Raw genomic sequence first — 21,218 nt, 5'->3', positions numbered from 1 at the left:
TTTAAAATTACTAACAAAATACGTACTTGTAATTCAATATACTGTGGATTCCAGGTGTCCCCCCAAATAAGAAAACACCTATGACTTTATATCTCAAGTTTCACTCATCATGGGGGATTTCTAAGAATGAAGTTTAAAGAATTAGAGGTGCATTGGAATGTCTGAAAGAATAAAACAGGGAGAAGAAAAAAGAATGACAGAGAAAACGCAACTCTGTAATGGCAACAGCCTAGGACAAGTGGGTGATTTCAGAATGATGATAAGCACTCACCACCCCGTGACTCAGGGCTGCTCCAACTTCATGCACAGTGGGGAACCTTCTATGCCCTTCAATATCAAATTGTACATGCAAGTTATTTGTAACAGAACATTGAAAAGTCAATGAAGGCAAACCTGGTAGGCAGCTACTGTCAGAAAACATCTGAATCAGTAGGACACTATCAGAATTGTCTTTTCCAAGCAAAACACAAAACTGTATTAACCAACAGCATGACAGCACTGTGAAATTTCCTCACTGCGGTAACTTAAAGCAACACAGACCTTGGGAAGCAGGCTTGAGTGCCTCGCCCAACAGGTCAGAAAATAGCAACAAAAGGTTATTATGGATTATACTGTTGAGGATCACCCGAGAGAAGGGATGGTTCTGAACAAAAGCCAAGGTCATACACTTAAATCTTGCCTCATTTCTATAATGCAAGAACATTAACAAGCTGACAAAAATTATTTTTCTGAAACTTATCTTTTTAAAAAATTGTTACCATTACTAAGGCTTCTACAGACTGAGAGATTAAGCAGAAAAAATAACAACATTAAAAAAATGCTTTTCCACTGGCTAGAGATTAACTTCAAACAAACACTTGAACTTGACCTTCATGATCTCATTACAGCCTCAACCCTAACCAACCATACCATGCGCTTAAGTAAATTCTTTAGCAATCAAAGTGGAAAACCAGCATGGAAGCAAGTCATGCGAGGTCAAGATGGACTGCCCTTTATTCTGTAAAGTTTTTCAGGCGATGTTAAGCCATGTCCAACTGGATTCCAAGTATTTCTTATCATACTATTATGATGCATTTTAGAATGTTCACCAATTCCACTATAAAGTGAATTACTCCAAGGTGGAGATGGTGTCTTGCCCTGCATACAACACCATGCATGGCATGTAGAGGGGGGACAGTGTGAGGTGGCAGAGAGCAAGAGCCATCCATCTAGAATTCCAACTCTGCCACTTACTAGCTGTGAAAATCACTTTACCTTTCTGATCCTCAGCTTCCTCATCTGTAAAAATGGTGATAAAGCTTGTCTGTTAGAAGATATATACAGATATAAACATATGTGTGTGTATCTTGTATTCAGTAAATGCTAGCTGTAAAAATAGTAAGCACATAAGAAACACTTGTTGAAAACATGAAGGGATGAATAGATAATTTCTTTCTTATTGATTTAAGATTCATCCAGTAATTCTTGAACAATATTTCATAATACAGAGATTAGAAGTTAAATGGTAGTATTAAAAAAGTTGAAGGTTATAAATTTGCATTCCTATTTTGAATCAACAATCCTCTATTTATTGTTAGAGAAATGGCAATTTAAAAATACTGCTGGCTTCTCAAATCTTCTAAAGAAAAGTTGATGTGTAAAAACATCAGATAATCATATGAAGACTGGCTAATTCTAGTTGGAGCAGTTAAAACATGGCATATTTATGATTCTGACACCCTAATTATCTTAAACTCATCTATTTCTTTTGCTGATTGCCTGTACTCAACTAGCGTTCTGTGATTAATTTTAGAGTTTATGACATAAAAGGATAGCTGTCCTAGAAGTCACAAACTCATTGCATTTCTATATTTGCATCTTAAGTTAGGAAATGGCAAAAAATTCCACATTGGACAGCTACATTATTCAATAAATTATAGGATAAATGGATAAACAATATGTAGCATATACATACAATGAAATATTATTCAGGCTTAAGAAGGATAAAAATGCTAACGCACGCTATAACATGGATGGACCTTGCTAAGTGAAATATGTCAGACACAGAAGGACAAATAACTGCATGATTCCACTTATATGAGATACCTACAGTAGTCAAACTGATAGAGATAGAAAGTAGAATGGTGGTTTCCAGGGGCTGTGGAGAGAGGGGATGGGGAGTTATTGTTTGATGGATATGGAGTTTCAGTTTGGGAAGATGAAAAAGTTCTGGAGGTACATGGTGCTGATGGTTGTACAACAGTGTGAAAGAACTTCATACCACTGAACTGTACCCTTAAAAATGGTTAAAACAGTTAATTTTATATTATGTATATTTTATCACAATTAAAAAATGGTCAAAATAAATGACAAATTTGTATAGGACTAAAGATACAACTCTTGAAAAGAAAACCTTATTGTAATGGAGTGTTTGGGGATGTGGATTAGTCTCACTTTGGTGAGGAAAAATAAGAGAAAAGAAAAGTTTCAATAAAACCACCACTATGACAGATCTGAGTAAAAAAGTCATCAGTTTGGTTCAACGAGCACTGAGCACGAACTCTGGCACAGAGTCTGGGACACAAAGATGATCGCCTACCACACTCGAGGAGTTCACCCTCTCATGCAGAGAGAAATTCTTCAAACATTGTTTTGGTATAAGTCTGAAGTTTGTCTGTTTAAGGGTACGAGTTTTAGCACTATATAGACTTGAGTCTGCATCTGGCTAAAAAATTATAAGATATGTTACATTAAGAAAGTTAGTTTGCCGCTCAGTTTGCTCGTTTGTGAAATAGGGGAAATTACATGTAAAGTGCTCAGGGGGAAGTAAGTGCTCAGTTAATGCTGACCACCATTGTCGTCAGTCCTAGGACAGAGGCATGGGCTGGCTTGGCCTCACTGTGCCACTTCCATAACTGTTGATACCAGCACAGAAAGAACACAGCATTTGTTTCATCATTACTAATCATATTTACATCCAGAGTTAGTTATGATACAAATTGAAAATTGAAATTTAAGTGCTACTTTCTTGATCTGAGTCGTCCCAATAGAATGGTTGCTATAGATGGCTGCGATGGGCTGAAAGTTTGTGTCCCCAAATATCTCCACCCATACCATCTGAGCTCATCATTTCAGGACCTCACACTGTGTAAAATTCCCTCTGTCATTTGCTTTTTGGGTTAACACTATTGTGTGCAGGGCCGGTGGGAATACTTTGAGCTGGTTCCTTTTTTCTTAGTAGCTTCCCTATACCAGCTGCACTGAGGCGTGCTGAGCAAGAGAAAAGTGGGGTTAGGAAATTAGAAGCTGAAACTGCTTTAAAGAAAAGGCATCTCAGGAACATTAGGTGGGAAGCAGAATTACATCAGGAAAAAAGCAAAGGTCAGAAAGATAAGGCAGTATGGAAAGCCAGCTTTACTTATTTTTCAAATTTTGGGCAGGGTCAATTCAGTGTCAGGAGAAATGGAGAAACATTTTGCTATTGTCCCCCTTTCACTCATGCCATCCCCAATGCTCTAAATACTGTGGCTCAGCGGAGACTGTGGCTTTTCATGGGTTTGTTTGTGCAATGACTCTGAGTAAATATCTATCTCATGAAATAGAAAGAAAACATAATTCTTTCATAGGTGGGGGACTGTTTTTTCTCCATTTCTTTAGCTGTCCCAATAACAAATTTGGCTTTGCCTTTTGTAAACTATATTGACAATTGTTCAAATCTCATCATAATTGGAAACAATGGGCATATTAATAATTACACAATTATGCAAACCCATCTTTTTCTAGAATTATGTTAATAGGCATAATTCAGATAAGGTTTTAAAAATCTTGCATTCTAGAATACAATGATATTATAAATACTATCACATATAAAATGCTCTAAGACACAATGGGGGGACATTATGAAAACCTTCTCTAAAATGAGGAAAATGTATTTCAAAGTACAAAAGAGGAGGAAAATTCAAGGCTAAATAATGTTCAAATATTACATACTTAATAAAAAATAAATACTTCCCAGGATATGTTAAAGTGAACATGTCAATGCTACATGCCAAAATAAAATGGATAAGCAAAAACCCTGAGCAACTGGCAAAACTGATAAGAATTATTTTTTACATTTCAGACTTGAAAATTCATATTATACCACTTTGGGGGTCATTGAGTTAGGAAACCAATGCACTTTGGGCATTTGTTTAGAGACTTTCCTTCCTCAGTCTGAAACATTTTGTACCAATTCATAAACATAGGCTTTGCCAGGATACTTTTGAAAGTGGAAAATAAAAACAATAACAAGGTTAAGCAATTCATATTAGCCATAAGGAGACATAAATTGCTCAAATGTACAATGGAGCATATGCTAAACCAGATTTTTTATATTTTAGAATAGGAAAGAAATAAAATTGTGTGTAGTTTATGTAAGGATTAACTTTTAAGGAAAAGGGAAAAATAAGATATTTACCATGAATTACATTCTGGTGATAAATGAATCATTATTACTAAGACTGGGATATACCTATCTTTAGAGGCAGAACAGGATTCGACATGAAAAGGAGAGTGATGTTGGTATTGACACTCCATGTCAGTATTATAAAGGGATTTTTATGATATTTGCAAAAGAATGACAAACAATAAAGCAAATTAAAATGGTAGATATGAAATTTACTAACAACATAGGTGAGGTACTAAAATGAGGAGAAACTCAGTTGATTCCTTAACATGGGGGAAAAAGCAGCAAAATAAGAAGTGCTGTTATCTGAGATTTCCTTGGTGAAAGAATAATTTTGCGATTTCAGTTTTAGATATCACATACAAAATTTTATGTAACTTTTTTAAAGGAAGAGTGTATCATTTTGCTATGCAGTGGCATAAAACTGCCCTTAACTTTACAATGGTGCATGTAATAGCATGTGTTGGGTATAACTTATTTCTGGAAACCTGCTCAGGCTATAGTTGGGTTAGGGTTATTTTCTCTGGAGAAAATGACCCCATTTGTGACCCCAAAGGAAGGCATTTCTTGGTAGGGTAGAAAGCCTTTTTGGTACCCTTCACAACAGGCTGCATGCTGATTTAGCTTACTTGTAGAACCATGAAGACTGTCAAGATGTCTCAAGTCTTACTTTTGACCTGTCTGAAAGGGAGCCATGCTATTGACCTTGTCTAATTTCAGTAGCATTTGCTTTAAGGAGGAAGAGGCCTTCTAGGAGAGGGCTCATGGTAGACTACTACGGTATCGAAACCAAATTTCATCTTGCATTCCGGTTTTCTAACCAGCTTTCATTACTCTTCATCCTTTGTACTTTCCTTCATCTTTATTCCTTGCAGACTTGTATGTGGTTTATGATTTTTTAAAAATGCCCCTTTAATATTGCCAAGGAGATATCTTTAATAGCAAATATAACAAGAGAAGTACTATCTGCTGATGTTACTGTATTAACTTCTGTAATAAACACTTAAAAAACATGTACTGGAATTCTCATATGCAGCCTATAAAATAGGATTTATTATCTCCATTGTAATATATGAGGACATTGAGGCAGAGGTTAAATTGTCTTCCTGAGGTCATACAGCAAGTAAGTGGCAGAAAAAGGACCTGAATGCAGTTCCTTCCTCCACTGCCAATGTTCTTAATTACACAAATGAATAATGCAACCCACAGTAATGCCCTGGTGCTGACAAATATGTAAATAAATCTCCATGTTAGAGCAGATCAAAATGAGCATTAATCACTCAGCTGAATCATTTGTTTTAAAGTCTTATTAACTTTAGACTTCACATATCTTTAAAACCATATTGCTGATTTGAAAGCATTTCCCTTCTCTTTTGTAACTATACAACTTATATTTGAGTCATGAAAGATGATAAAATTTTCAGAATAAAATAAAGACTAATTTCAATAAGAGCATCCAAATCAAAGCTTAATGTTTCTAGAAATAAAAAATGGACTGAATTCTATCGACTTCTATTGAATAAGTATAATAGCTAACTTCAATGTAGTACCTACAATCATGAGGTCTACTAAATTGCCCTAAGTCCCATAGCTTATAAGCAGTGGAGCTGGGATTTGAACACAGAGAGTGAGTTTCCAAAGCCATTACAATGCTATAATATGATTAGAGAAGGCTCCTTCTTTAGTGTTCTAGGAAATGCCCTAAGTCACGAAATTTGTTTAGCTTTGCTTTACCATGAATAGTAATGATTGTGGGAAACCCATCATATCCAATGTCCCAAAGAAAGCAACAAAATTCTCAGTCATCTAGTAAATAAATGCATAAAGTAATTCTGACCATGGTTAATCATATGAGAATCTTAAATTACTGTAAGTCAAAGTACTATTATTCTCTTTATAAAATAGACATTCCAGTATTTGTAATTACTCTAAATATAAGCCACTTGATGGCAGAGGCTGTGCTTTGGTCACTTCTATATCTCTAACACCTGGGATAGTGTAGATGGTAGGCACTCACTAGCAAATTTTTTTTTTTTTTTTTTTTTTTTTTTCCGTACGCGGGCCTCTCACTGTTGTGGCCTCTCCCATTGCGGAACACAGGCTCCGGATGTGCAGGCTCAGCGGCCATGGCTCACGGGCCCAGCCGCTCCGCGGCATATGGGATCCTCCCAGACCGGGGCACGAACCCGTATCCCCTGCATCGGCAGGCGGACTCTCAACCACTGCGCCACCAGGGAGGCCCTACTAGCAAATATTAAAGGATAATGAATAAAGGGGTACATTTCTAAAGTTTTACCAATGATTTTAAAGGGGACAAGTCCAGATAATAACATAAGCATAAAAATCTAAGAAGCACATACTGTGAACATCCATTTGTTAATTTACAAACAAAAAATAGAGTAAATCTAGTTCTTTCTCTTTAGGTGATCTTTTACACTTATGGCTATCATTCATTTAAATTTTGGTTCTACTTTTTCTATCTAAAGATAGCTGTCTTTAATAATTAAATTCTCCTACCATGGTTTAATTTTAGCATCTGAAGGACAAATAGGCATGATGCAAGCTACTGTTCATTGATGATAAGTGATAAAGTAGTAGTATATGTACATCAAGTTTTCTTCATAGACAAATTACACTTTAAAAAGTGATACATTCTTTACTTCCACCTCCTTCCACCATGCCATCATTCATCCAGGAAAATGAAATAGGCTTTGCCTTCACCAGTTGTTAAATGTTTAGTTAAGAGTGATAACTTGAAAAGGGGTAAATCAGAAAGACCTGAGTTCAAATGGTAAAACTGCTGCTTACTAAATTAGGCTATAACTTTTTAAGGCTTTCAGTTCTTATTTTCATTATCGTTGAACCCATGATAACATAGGAGGCGTACTTTTGATAATCAAATGAAATTTAATTGTATAATTAGTGGAGCATGTGACACAAACTAAGAGCCCAATAAGTGTTCCTTTTCCCTTCCTAACACTCTTCCTTTTTCATAAGAACTCTCTTAGGTCTATGTGTGAGAAAGCTGATCAGGATTAAGGGTAAATTATAAATTCAAGGAAAAGGGAATTTTTTTCTGGATGACCATTATTGTCTAAAACAGACGTCAATCAATAACTTAGATTTCATCAGCAATGGACTGTTGTAAAATGAAATATTGGATTCCCAAAACAGTAAAGTCAAATTTTCACACAAAAGGAACTTGTTCTTTTTACAGTAACATAGTATAAGAGTTTATAAAAGAATGTAATAACATCACTACAGCAATCGAATTAGCTCTCAGAGAGTCTCAGGAAGCAGACTGGAAAGATTTTTTTCCCCATCATCTAGATTAAAAAAAAGTAGAGAATCAAAGAGGTATTTGCTTAACTTTTGCTGATGGTAGATTGTATGTATGTATTATTGTTATCCAGTAGTAATTTACCTGTGTGATCTTGAAAGTCATCACCTTCCCCAGGACTCTTTGCTATGAGAGGGGGAATTGATGAAGTCAAGATTCAAACTCAGATTCTCTAACTAACTCTCTCTCTCTAATTCTTTCCACTATAAACATCATCCTAGTGAGCCATATCACAATAAAATTTTTGGCAGGTGGAGAGTAGGCACTGCTATTTAAATAAAATTTTGTTAGAGTTTTGGTTGAACGAAGTTAAAATTTTGAGAATAGGCTTCTTGAACCAATCTGAAACCCTTTTTCTATAAGCTCTTTCAATTAATATTACAGATAGGAAAAAAAGTGGGTGGTTAATGAAGCCAGAATTTTTCTTGATTCTGTCACTAGATACACGAGCTTGGATAAATGACTTGTCTTATCTGACCCTCTATAAATGAGCATATTAAAGGAGGTAATGTCTATAAAGTAAGAACTTTAGACCAGATAGATAAATTTTTTCCCTAGCTCTATGCTACTATTACACACACACACATGTCTATACTTTTTGATTACAGGGACTTAACTACTTCAAATAAAGAGAGGTTGGACTAAATGAAGCTTGAGCAGAACATTTACAAATAATGTTTATTCTCCAGTGAATCACAAACCCTTTCCTAGTTAAAATCTGCTTTCCATTAGGACCTTTCTTACTGAAAACTTCTTGCTCTATTTGGTGTGCCAGGAAAGCAAGACTGTTAATAATAGTCATGCCCTGAGTGAGAACATCAACTCCCAATAGTATTTAAAGAGGTTTAGTAAATCTAGGGTAATGTGAATAGTTTTTCAGAAGCATGCTTGAGCACCTGAATTTTTAAAATGTATCCTCTTTGTTATTATTTTCCAGTGTGTTTAGAGTCTATAAAGAGCTGACCCACTGAGTTCTTGAAAGCACCACCAAGTGTTCAGCAACTGAGAGGAAAATTATTAATATAAAATACAATATCCAATGGTCCTCTTTCCTTATTTTCCTTATCTTTCTTAAGCAAAAAAAGTTTTTGTGAAATATAAGTGCAATGTGCTCTAAAGATCTGTAGCAATATTTTAATCACCAAATCATTAAAAAAAATTTTTAATATATATATTTTGATGTGGACCATTTTTAAAGTCTTTATTGAATTCGTTACAATATTGCTTCTGTTTTATATTTTGGTTTTTAGGCCATGAGGCATGTGGGATCTTAGCTCCCTGACCAGGGATAGAACCCACACCCCCTGCATTGGAAGGTGAAGTCTTAACCACTGGACCACCAGGGAAGTCCCCACCAAATCATTCTTAAGCTATGGGCTCTGAAGCAAAATTATAGGAGGTCTGTATGGCTTTCCTATGCTAAACATCTTTCATTTGTAAGGTTTGATTCAAATAAAAGTTGTAAAAGCTCATTTACTAGTCATGGGTGTATAATACAAGCACGTATTCAACAGATAAAGACAAGAAAAATAGTCACCTTATATCATGCTTTACTCCATGCACTGACACCCTTAACTCATGAACTCTTTGGAGGTTAAGACATATATTAACACATATTTGACAACATCATTTTAATTCAGATTATTTCTCTTCAAAAATATTTTATAAAATTTTAAAGAAATAAACTATATATTTTTTATGATTCAGGCTTAAATTGAGTCATTTTTTCTGAGGAAGGAAGGAACCAAAGAAAGAAGGAAGGATCCAGTGTGGGTGGAGACAAGATGGCGAAGTAGAAAGACATGAGCTCACCTCTTGTAACAGAAACACCCAAATCACAACTAACTGCTGAACAACCATTGACAAAAAAATGCTGGAACCTACCAGAAAGGATAGCCTACATTCAAAGACAAAGGAGAAGCCTCAGCAAGACAGTAGGAAGGGTGTAATCATGACAAAATCCAATCCCATACCTGGGGGGTGGGCAACTCACAAACTGGAAAATAATTAAACCACAGAAGTTCTCCGACAGGAGTGAAAGTTCTGAGCACCATGAAAGGCACCCCAGCCTATGGGTCTGGCAATGGGAGAAGGAGCCCCCAGAGAATGTGGCTTTGAAGGCCAGCAGGGTAAGATTTCAGGAATTCCACAGGATTGGGGGAAAGAGAAACTCTACTCTTGGAGGATGCACACAGGGTCTTGTGAGCACCAGGACCCAGAGAAAAAAGTGGTGACCTCATAAGAGACAGGACCAGACCTACCTCCTAGTATTGGAGGGTCTCCTGTGGAGGTGGGGGTGGCTCTGGCACAGTGTGGGGACAAGGACACTGGTGGCAGTAGTTCTGGGGAGTACTCATTGGCACGAGCCCTCCTAGAGGCCACCCCTTCTCACCAAGACCTGTCCCCACCCAACAGCCTGTAGGCTCCAGTGCTGGGATGCCTCAGGTCAAACAACCAACAGGGCAGAAACACAGCCCTACCCTTCATCAGACAGGCTGCTTGAAGTCTTCCTGAGCATACAGCTGCCCAATAAACACCCCATGATATGGCCCTGCCTGCTGGAGGGACAGACCCAGCTCCACCCACTGGGGGGCAGACAGCAGAAGCATGAAGAAATACAACCCTGCAGAATGGAAACTGCAATCAGAAAGTTAGTTAGACAAAATGAGACAGCCGAGGAATATGTCCCAGAGGAAGGAACAAGATAAAACCTCAGAAGGGCAACTAAGTGAAGTGGAGATAGGCAATCTACCTGAAACAGATTCAGAGTTATGATAGTAAAGATGATCTAAGATCTCAAAAGAGAATGAAGGCACAGATTGAGAAGATGCAAGAAATGTCTAACAAAGAACTAGAAGATATAAAGAACAAACAAACAGGGATGAACAATACAATAACTGAAATGAAGAATACACTAGAAAGCATCAATAGCAGAATAACTGAGGCAGAAGAATGGATAAGTGACCTGGAAGACAGAATGGTGGAAATCACTGCTGCAGAACAGAATAAACATAAAAGAATGAAAAGAAATGAGGACAGTCTAAGAGGCCTCTGGGACAACATTAAATGCACCAACATTTTCATTATAGGGGTCTCAGAAGGAGAAGAGAGAGAGAAAAGACCTGAGAAAATATTTGAAGAGATAATAGCTGAAACTTTCCTAACATGGGAAGAATAACAGTCACCCAAGTCCAGGAAGCCAAGAGTCCCTGATAGAATAAACCCAAGGAGAAACATGCCGAGACACATAGGAATCAAATTGACAAAAATTAAAGACAAAGTATTAAAAGCAACAAGGGAAAAGCACAAACATACAAGGGAATCCCCATACGATCATCAGCTGATTTCTTGGCAGAAACTCTGCAGGCCAGAAGGCAATGCATGAAATATTTAAAGTGATAAAAGGGAAGAATCTACAACCAAGAATACTCTACCTACCAAGGCTCTCCTTCAGATTCGACAGATAAATCAAAAGCTTTACAGACAAGCAAAAGCTAAGAGAATTCCTCACTACCCAACCAGCTTTGCAACTAATGCTAAAGGAACTTCTCTAGGCAGAAAAGAAAAGGCCACAATTAGAAACAAGAAAATTACGAATGGAAAAGCTCAGTGGTAAAGGCAGATATACAGTAAAGGTAGGAAATCATTTTCACACGAATATGATATCAAAACCAGCAACTGTAAGAAGAGGAGAAAACAAATGCAGGATATTGGAAATGCATTTGAAATTAAAAGACCAGCAACTTAAAAACAATCTTGTTTATATGTAGACTACTATAGCAAAACCTCATGGTAACCACAAGCTGAAAATCTACAATAGGTACACACACAAAAAAGAAAAAAGAATCCAAACACAACACTAAGGTTAGTCCTCAAATCACAAAAGAAGAGAACAAAGGAGGAAGGGAAGAAAAAAGACCTACAAAAACAAATCCAAAACAATTAACAAAGTGGCAATAAGAACATACATATCAATAATTACCTTAAACATAACAAATTAAATGTTCCAACCAAAAGACATAGACTGGCTGAATGGATACAAAAACAAGTCCCGTATACATGTTGTCTATAAGACACCCACTTCAGACCTAGGAACACATACAGACTGAAAGTGAGGGGATGGAAAAAGCCTTTCCATGCAAGTAGAAATCAAAAGAAAGCTGGAGTAGTAATACTCATATCAGACAAAGTAGACTTTAAAATAAAGACTGTTACAAGAGACAAAGAAGGACACCACATAATGATCAAGGGATCAATCCAAGAAGAAGACAGAACAATTGTAAATATATATGCACCCAACATAGCATTTGCCTAATATATTGAGGTGCTCCTAACAGCCATAAAAAAGAAATTGACAGCAACACAATAATAATGGGGGACTCTAACACCCCACTTTCATCAATGGACAGATCATCCAGACAGAAAATCATTAAGGAAACACAGGCCTTAAATGACACATTAGACCAGATGGATTAACTGATATTTATAGATCATTCCATCCAAAAGCAGCAGAATATATATTCTTCTCAAGTGCACATGGAACATTATCTAAGATTGATCACATGCTGGGCCAAAAAGCAAGCCTTGGTAAATTTAAGAAAATTGAAACCATATCAAGCATCTTTTCTGACCACAACACTATGAGATTAGAAATCAACTACAAGGAAAAAAAAAAACTGTAAAAAATACAAACATGTGGAGGCTAAACAATATGCTACTAAATAACCAAGGGATCACTGAAGAAATCAGAGGAAATCAAAAAATACCTAGAGACAAATGAAAATGAAAGCATGAAGACCCAAAACATATGGGACACAGCAAAAGCAGTTCTAAGAGGGAAGTTTATAGCAATACAATCTTACTTCAGGAAACAAGAAAAACCTCAAATAAACAACTTAACCTTACACTTAAAGCAACTAGAGAAAGGAGAACAAAGAAACCCAAAGTTAGTAGAAGGAAAGAAATCATAAAGATCAGAGCAGAAGTCAATGAAATAGAGATGAAGAAAACAATAGAAAAGATCAATGAAATTAAAAGTTAGTTCTTTGAGAAGATAAACAAGATTGATAAACCTTTAGCCAGACTCATTAAGAAAAAGAGGGAGAGACCTCAAAACAATAGAATTAGAAATGAAAAAGGGAAAGTTATGACACCACAGAAATAAAGAATCATAAGAGACTACTACAAGCAACTATATCCCAATAAAAGGAAAACCTAGAAGAAATGGACAAATTCTTGGAAAGGTATAACCTTCCAAGAGTGAACCAGGAAGAAACAGAAAATATGAACAGACCAATCACAAGTAATGATATTGAAACTGTAATTAAAAATCTTCCAACAAACAAAAGTCCAAGACCAGATGGCTTCGCAGGTGAATTCTATCAAACACTTAGAGAAGAGTTAACACCTATCCTTCTGAAACTATTCCAAAAAATTGCAGGGGAAGGAACACTCCCAAATTCATTCTATGAGGCCACCATCACCCTGATACCAAATCCAGACAAAGATACCACAGAAAATAAAATTACAGGCCAATATCACTGATGATCATAGACACAAAAATCTTCAACAAAATACTAGCAAATGAAATCCAACAATACGTTAAAAGAATCATGCACCATGATCAAGTGGGATTTATCCCAGGAATGCAAGGATTCTTCAATATATGCAAATCAGTCAATGTGATACACCACATTAACAAATTGAAGAAGAAAAACCATATGATCATCTCAATAGATGCAGAAAAAGCTTTTGACAAAATTCAACACCCATTTATGGTAAAAAACTCTCCACAAACAGGGCATAGAGGGAACCTACCTCAACATAATAAAGGCCATATATGACAAACTTACAGCTAACATAATGCTCAATGGTGAAAAACTGAAAGCATTTCCTCTAAGATCAGGAACAAGACAAAGATGTCCACTATCACCACTTTTATTCAACATAGTTTTGGAAGCCCTAGCCACAGTAATCAGAGAATAAAAAGAAATAAAGGGAATCCAAATTGGAAAAGAAGAAATAAAACTGTCAGTGTTTGCAGGTGACATAGAAAATCCTATAGATGCTACTAGAAAACTACTAGACTCATCAATGAATTCGGTAATGCAGGATATAAAATAAATACATAGAAGTCTATTGCATTTCTATACACTAACAACAGTGGTTCAGAAAGAGAAATTAAAGAAGCAAACCATTTACCATCACATCAAAAGAATAAAATACCTAGGAATAAGCCTACCTAAGGAGGCAAAAGATATGTACTCTGAAAATGTTAATATGCTGATGAAAGAAATCGAAGATGACATAAACAGATGGAAGGATATATCATGTTCTTGGATTGGAAGAATCAAAACTGTCAAAATGACTATACTACCCAAGGCAATCTACAGATGCCATGCAATCCCTATCAAATTACCAATGGCATTTTTCACACAACTAGAACAAAAAATCTTAAAATTTGTATGGAGACACAAAAGACCCTGAATAGCGAAAGCAATCTTGAGAAAGAAAAATGGAGCTGGAAGAATCAGGGTCCTGGACTTCAGAATATACTACAAAGCTACAGTCATGAAAACAGTATAGTACTGGCACAAAAAGAGAAATACAGATCAATGGAGCAGGATAGACAGTCCAGAGATAAACCCATGCACCTGTGGTCAATTAATCTGTGACCAAGAAGGCAAGGATATACAATGGAGAAAAGACAGTCTCTTCAATAAATGGTGCTGGAAATGTTGGACAGCTACACGTAAAAAAATGTAATTAGAACATTCTTCAATACCATACACAAAAACAAATTCAAACTGGATTAAAGACCTAAATATAGGACCAACTACTATCAAACTCTTAGAGAAACATAAAGGCAGATCACTCTTTGACATAAATCACAGCAAGATCCTTTTTGATCCACCTCCTAGAGAAATGGAAATAAAGACAAAAATAAACACATGGGACCTAATGAAACTTAAAAGCTTTTTCACAGCAAAGGAAACCAGAAAGAAAACGGAAAGATCATCCACAGAAAGGGAGAAAATATTTGCAAATGATGTAACCGACAAGGGATTAATCTCTAAAAGTTACAAACATCTCATGTGGCTTAATATTAAAGAAAAAATTTAAAAAATGGGCAGAAGACCTAAATAAACATTTCTCCAAAGAAGACATACAGATGGCCAAAAAGCACATGATAAGATGCTCAACATCACTAATTATTAGAGAAATGTAAATCAAAACTACAATGAGTATCACCTCACAATGGTCAGAATGGCCATCATCAAAAAGTCTACAAACAATAAATGCTGGAGAGGGTGTGGAGAAAAGGGAACCCTCATATGCTGTTGATGGGAATGTAAACTGGTACAGCCTCTATGGAGAACATTATGGAAGATCCTTAAGAAACTAAAAATAGAGCTACCATACGATCTAGCAATCCCACTCCTGGGCATGTATCTGGAGAAAACCATGGTTTGAAAGGATACATGAACCCCAATGTTCATTGCAGCACTATTTACAATAGTCAGGACATGGAAGCAACCTAAATGTCCATTGACAGATGAATGGATAAAAAAGATGTGGTACATATATACAATGGAATATGACTCAGCCATTACAAAGAATGAAATAATGGCATTTGCAGCAACATGGATGGACCTGGAGATTATCATACTAAGGGAAGTAAGACAAAGACAACTATCATATGATACTGCTTATATGGGGAATCTTAAAAAAAATGATACAATTGAACTTATTTACACAACAGAAACAGTCTCACAGACTTAGAGAAGGAACTTATGGTTACCGGGGGGAAAGGATGACGGGGGAGGGATCAATATGGAGTTTGGGATTGACATGTACACACTGCTATGTTTAAAATAGGTGACCAACAAGACCTACTGTAATGCAAGGGAACTCTGCTCAATATTCTGCAGTAACTTAAATGGGAAAAGAATTTGAAAAAGAATAGATACATGTGTATGTATAACTGAATCACTCTGCTGTACACCTAAAACTAACACAACACTGTTCATCAACTCTACTCCAATATAAAATAAAAATTAAAAACAAACAGAAGGATTAGGGCATAAGAATTCTGGAACCACTGAATCAGATGACATGTATCTTAAAAAGAGTCACTTTTTCCTTACACTTATTTATGAGTAGTTTAACATGTTGTTGTTAAATAAAAGACAATTAAAGACTGAAGGGAAAAACTGCCCCATACCACAAAATGCACCAAGAAAAGGCATGATTTTTTTCTTGGAAACATACATTATTTTCCCTAGGATTATTCCAAACGAGCAAAAGATGTCATCACTTGTATCAGGTCCTTCCAAAGTATGCCCTACTAAATCCTATTGAAAATTACATTTCAAATCAAATCACTTATATAAGTCGCACTGAATAACAGACCAAATAAGTTATAGATTAATCAGATCAGATAAAAAGCCATTGATAGCTTTTCACAATAAAATTATAAGATGCCTAAGAAATTGTGAGAGGCTAGGGTAGGTATTATCTGGCTCTTGTATAAAGACCTTAAAACAAATATGCATGGTTCTTTCATTTAAAAATCCAACCTTTCCCCCAATAAGTAATGTAAGGAATTGAAATTATGTTTAAAAACTGACTTATTTCCATAAAAACAAAACTTAAAGGGAAGCTAGACTTCTTGTGGGACCATTTCTAGGTGTAATGTTTTGGCTGAATTACTTAGTTGACTTTCTCTGGTCAGTAAGATGTTGGCAATAAAACATGTCAAAAAGAAATTGCCCATTTATTTCATATTCTGCAATTCACTCAAGTTGGCAGCCCCCCCCCTTTTTTTAAGCATGATAGAAAAATCTAATTCTTAAATTATCCTTCTTATACCCAAGACAATGTAAACATATTATGTCACCTCAGAAAAGCAATTCACATATTTGGAGTTTCTTTTTTAAAACAAGGAACAGTTTTTGAAAGTTCTGAAGTTTGATTTTTATAAATCTCTGATTAAAGCTGAAAGTGTATAGCCATCAATAACCACAGCAAAAAGTGAAGTAAAGTACTTTGTATAAAGTGAGGCGGCACAGGGATAATATTCAGATATGTAAGTAAAAGAAAATCCTTTTCTTCCTGCTTCTCTCACACTTCAAAAGTAAAATAAGTTTAAGAGAAAGTGCATTTATATCACCATTACCATGATTCATTATATTTAATCATTTAATGCATGAATCACATCTTAAAGTTCTTTGGGTGCTAGAAAATCTTATTATGTAAGTGTAATTTGTATATATCCTAGAAAAATTATTCATAAATTTCTTTTTTTATATCACACTTATAGCCTTTCCATTGGACTTTATTCTATTTTGATATATATCAAGATATAGATCTATCATTTTGCTAATTCACTACACTTTACTTCATCATTTCTGTTTTAAATTTTAGAGAAGTTCATCTGCAAACTCATTTCAAAACTACCATGGTATTAAAAGTGATATACCATGGGTCACCAAAGTGGATTTTGCTTTCCTATATTTATTTTACTATTTTTTGATATTCACATATTCAAAATTTATAATTGTTTACATTATATGTAATTGTTTACATCTAGGAAATCATTACAATATTACTAGTTTTACCAGAAAGAATGATATCAAGAATGCACTCAATTTTGTTTAATAAAAATATATTTAGGAAAGCAATTATTACTAACAAATAATAGCTATGTAAGGAAATGCATGTCATAATTAAGTTGTGAGAAGATTGGAAAGAAATGTACTAATGAGATTAAGCTCTGTTTTAATGCCTGCAGTTGGTTGCCATTTTTTAATACTTGTAATTTAATGACTATAAACAAACCAAGCGTATTGATTCTGCTTAAAATTTTGTTCAACGTGAAAAAAAATTTGTATCACATACAGAGAACGTGAGGTACTTTGATTAAATTTTACTTACTGTTTTTCTTCTATAGAATTTAAAATGATATGATGCTAGTCAAAAGATATGATGGAATCGACATAAACATTTTCTGCCACATATATGTATCACAAGGATTACCCTGGCCTCTTATCTAAGAGGATTATAGGATAAATGATTTTCAGTCTGCTCCAGTAAACTGAAATTGAATTTTAGAAGGCTCCATTTACCTAGTATGTTAGTTGCTTATCTTAGAAAATAGAAAGGTGAATATTTCTATAAAAGAAATTTGTAAGGTCTTCTAATTTTATAGAAGCTCTAGTATAATCATTGTCTTGTTAAAGTACTTACTGTTCTTTAGGAATTCTGGGGTATTTTGTTCTTTGTTTTCTTTCTTTCAGGTATTTTTTTTCCTAAAAGGAAACAATATGCACAATGGTTAGGTGAGTACACATAGTTCAGAATCATTTCATATTGTCATGAATTATAACTGATTCATTTTATTATTTAATATTTCTACTTAAACATCTTGCACTATATACATCCAAATACAATACAATATCATGTATATACTTAGTAGATATAGTACAAGATAGACAGATAGGGATTTTAAAGTTGAAGATTTAGAGATCAAGGTTCTGTGCATAGTTTATACACTGATTTTGTGGAAGTTCATTATGCTCCCTACATTATAGTTTTTCCATTTGAAAACTGAAATATTACTAAGTTAGGCAGACATTGTTAGAGAATATTGCATTATTTTATTCATTAAAAAGGAATCATACAATTATTAGTCAATTAAGTGCCTATATATTGCTATATTGAACACTTCAATATATTCTACATATTTGCCTATTTTTGGAGCCATATCAAGGTTCGGATATAACCTAAAACTATTTTAGTGTGTGTGTATGTGTATAAGTACATATACATACATTTATACACACATATACTATATATATGCACACATATATATAAAATCCCATCAGGGATAAAGAGAAAAATAATCTCACATCATCGCAGAGAGCAGTACCACTTTCAGTTTAGAGAATAAGAAAATTAAATCCTTCCCGAGAGTCAATATCAGGAACTGCTTTAATGTTATAAAGATATCAAGAATTTCTGATTTGGTTTGATAAGTTAGCTACTCACAAATGAAAAATTTCACAGTGCTAGAGACAAGTACCTTCTTATTGTAAGTTCTCATCAGTTTTGGTCATCAAAAAATTTAAGTGGAATGAAAATCAAGAAGAAATGAAATATTTAAAAATAGGTTGATAATAGGCACGTTACTCTGTTTAAAGAGTTCTCACAGTGTCTATTTTCAACAAAAGTACAAAAATATTATAATGAAAGCAGCTCTGGTGATTGGCTTACATAGGTACTCAGTGGAAAAGATGTGAAGTGACAGCTATTTTTCCAAAGTTACATTTACTGCATCTGTTCAATGGTTAAGACTCCAAGGTCTCCTTTCATTTTAGTCCTGCTTGAAACTCAACTGTTTTCTAGCAAAATCCACTAAAAAGAGCAATGTAAAAATGCACCTTAGATTTACCTGCCTGCCTCTTAAAATCAATTTAGATAAGAGCCACAATCAATTTTAGATAAGATTTCCATACATAGTTTCTGCTTACTGACACTTTTCTTACTAAAACAAAAGCTACAACAGAATTCTATGGACGTACATATTAAGGTAACAGAGTGGCATAAAGTTTTTATGTGAAATTCAGGGACAAAAATGTGTTAGAAAAAACAAAGGCTTTCTACTAAAAAACTAAGAGAATACTTGACATTATACATATTGCATGTTATTACTAACCAAGGGACAGGCTTCCCAAAAGGATGCAATGAAAGGATTAAACAGTTTTTGTGACTTATGAGCCATCTGCAGGGATTTGGTTTCATTTTGGTTTTGCATGCATATCTATCACAAGGATGAATGGGCAAGCCTGTTCTACTGTAGGGAACAGACAACTATTTTATTTTTAATCTACGTGCTGAATATGGACGTGCATAGTATTTTTCTGGTAGCTAATTTGTCTCTTGCATGTATAAACATCTCTCTTTTAGAGGGAAAACGTGAAAATAACACGGGATGACTCTGCACCTCCCGTCAACCATCTGGTTTTTCAGTAGTGTAATTGCTATCAGTAGGTCTGACTCAGTTTCCTGGTACTTGGTACTTTTGCCTGTTTTTACAATACTTAAGAAACAAAAACAAAATGAATCTGTTTAGGTAGGTAGGTTCACACAATTTTCACAAAACATGATATGAATTCATAGTCAGTAAAACCGATGGCTCTTTCATGTTCTTTTTATCTAGTTTTAGAAGCAAGCCTGACATGGACAAAAAAGAAAATTGTCTGAGACTTAGGTATCACTATTGCTCAACAGTGGCTAGAAATTGCTGTAGAAACCTTGTAGCCCTAATCATAATTTTATTTACAGAACTAAGCAAAACACTGCATGCTTTAGGCATCATAAATACTACAGATCAGTGTTCCTTGTTTTTTTTTGGGGGGGAGGGAACTACCTGTATTCATTTTAATGCTAGACATTTAAAAATGCACAGCTTTTTTTAAAAAAGGGGACAGATTAAAAAATGACAAATAACTAATATTTACATCCAAACTTTAAAAAATATTGCCAGTATTTCATTTTGATGAAAACATTGATTTTAACTAAGCATTCACTAACACATCATTGAGCTAAATATTTATTTAGGGTTGGATTTAAAGTCTGCACTGTGAATCTTTGCAACACGGCTACTTCTAAACGTTATCCCTTGACTGGAATGGCAACAGAGTCTCTATTCCAAGTTTTAAATTTCAAAACTGCAAAATGTTGCTAAACTCAGAGTTCTCTTTACTGTCTCCTACTGAAATGCCAAAACTTGTGTCACAACAGGGTTTCAAAGTTGTTGTGCCATTTCCGGCACAGATAACATTATTCCTAAGGGATTTTGTTAGACAGCTTTTGGCTTAAACTGCTGTTCTTGGAACAGTAGTCAGCAAGCAGAAATTACTTTAAAAAGAGACTATCCAGGTCATTAGTGACTGAATGCAAGCTTTTAAACAAAAAAGTAAAGCACAGCATGACAATTAAATGGCTTACATGATTCTAGATTAGATCCTGGACCAATGGGAAAAAACAATTAGCCATTAAGAACATTATTGTGACAGTGGATGAAATTTGAATGTGGACTATGCATTAGATAATGGTATTACATCAACGATAAATTGCCTGTGTTTGATTCTTGTTCTGTGTAATGTAAGAGAATGTCCTGTACTCAGGAAATACACTGATATATATGCTGAAGTATTTAGGATAAGTCACACCATGTTTCCAACTTATTCTCAAATGGTTTATGAACTGCGTATATACACACACATATGTAACGTATATAATATGAAGAATATATATGTATATATATGTATATCATTTTTTATGAGACAGAAAGAGAAACTGATATATAGGATAAAATGTAAACAGTTGGTTAATCAGGTAAAGGGAATATGAGAACTTTCTGTCCTATTCTTGCAATGCTTTATGAGAGTT

The 21,218-nt window shown here is 34.9% G+C and overlaps 1 protein-coding gene across 2 annotated transcripts in view; it reads right to left on the bottom strand.

Annotated features, from left to right (window-relative positions):
• SYT1 (synaptotagmin 1) overlaps positions 1–21,218 on the bottom strand; it is a 558,640-nt gene that overhangs the window by 352,218 nt on the left and 185,204 nt on the right. For both annotated transcript variants that reach the window (XM_082636133.1, XM_082636132.1), the window contains exon 4: positions 18,012–18,073. The gene's annotated coding sequence lies outside the window, so the exon portion shown is untranslated. The remainder of the gene's footprint in view (positions 1–18,011; positions 18,074–21,218) is intronic.

The sequence above is a fragment of the Mesoplodon mirus genome, assembly GCF_964341445.2.
Source record: "Mesoplodon mirus genome assembly, chromosome: 11".
Taxonomy (NCBI): Eukaryota; Metazoa; Chordata; class Mammalia; order Artiodactyla; family Ziphiidae; genus Mesoplodon; species Mesoplodon mirus.
The sequence above is the reverse complement of the archived record's forward strand: the minus strand, read 5'-3'. Positions and strand labels throughout refer to the sequence as shown.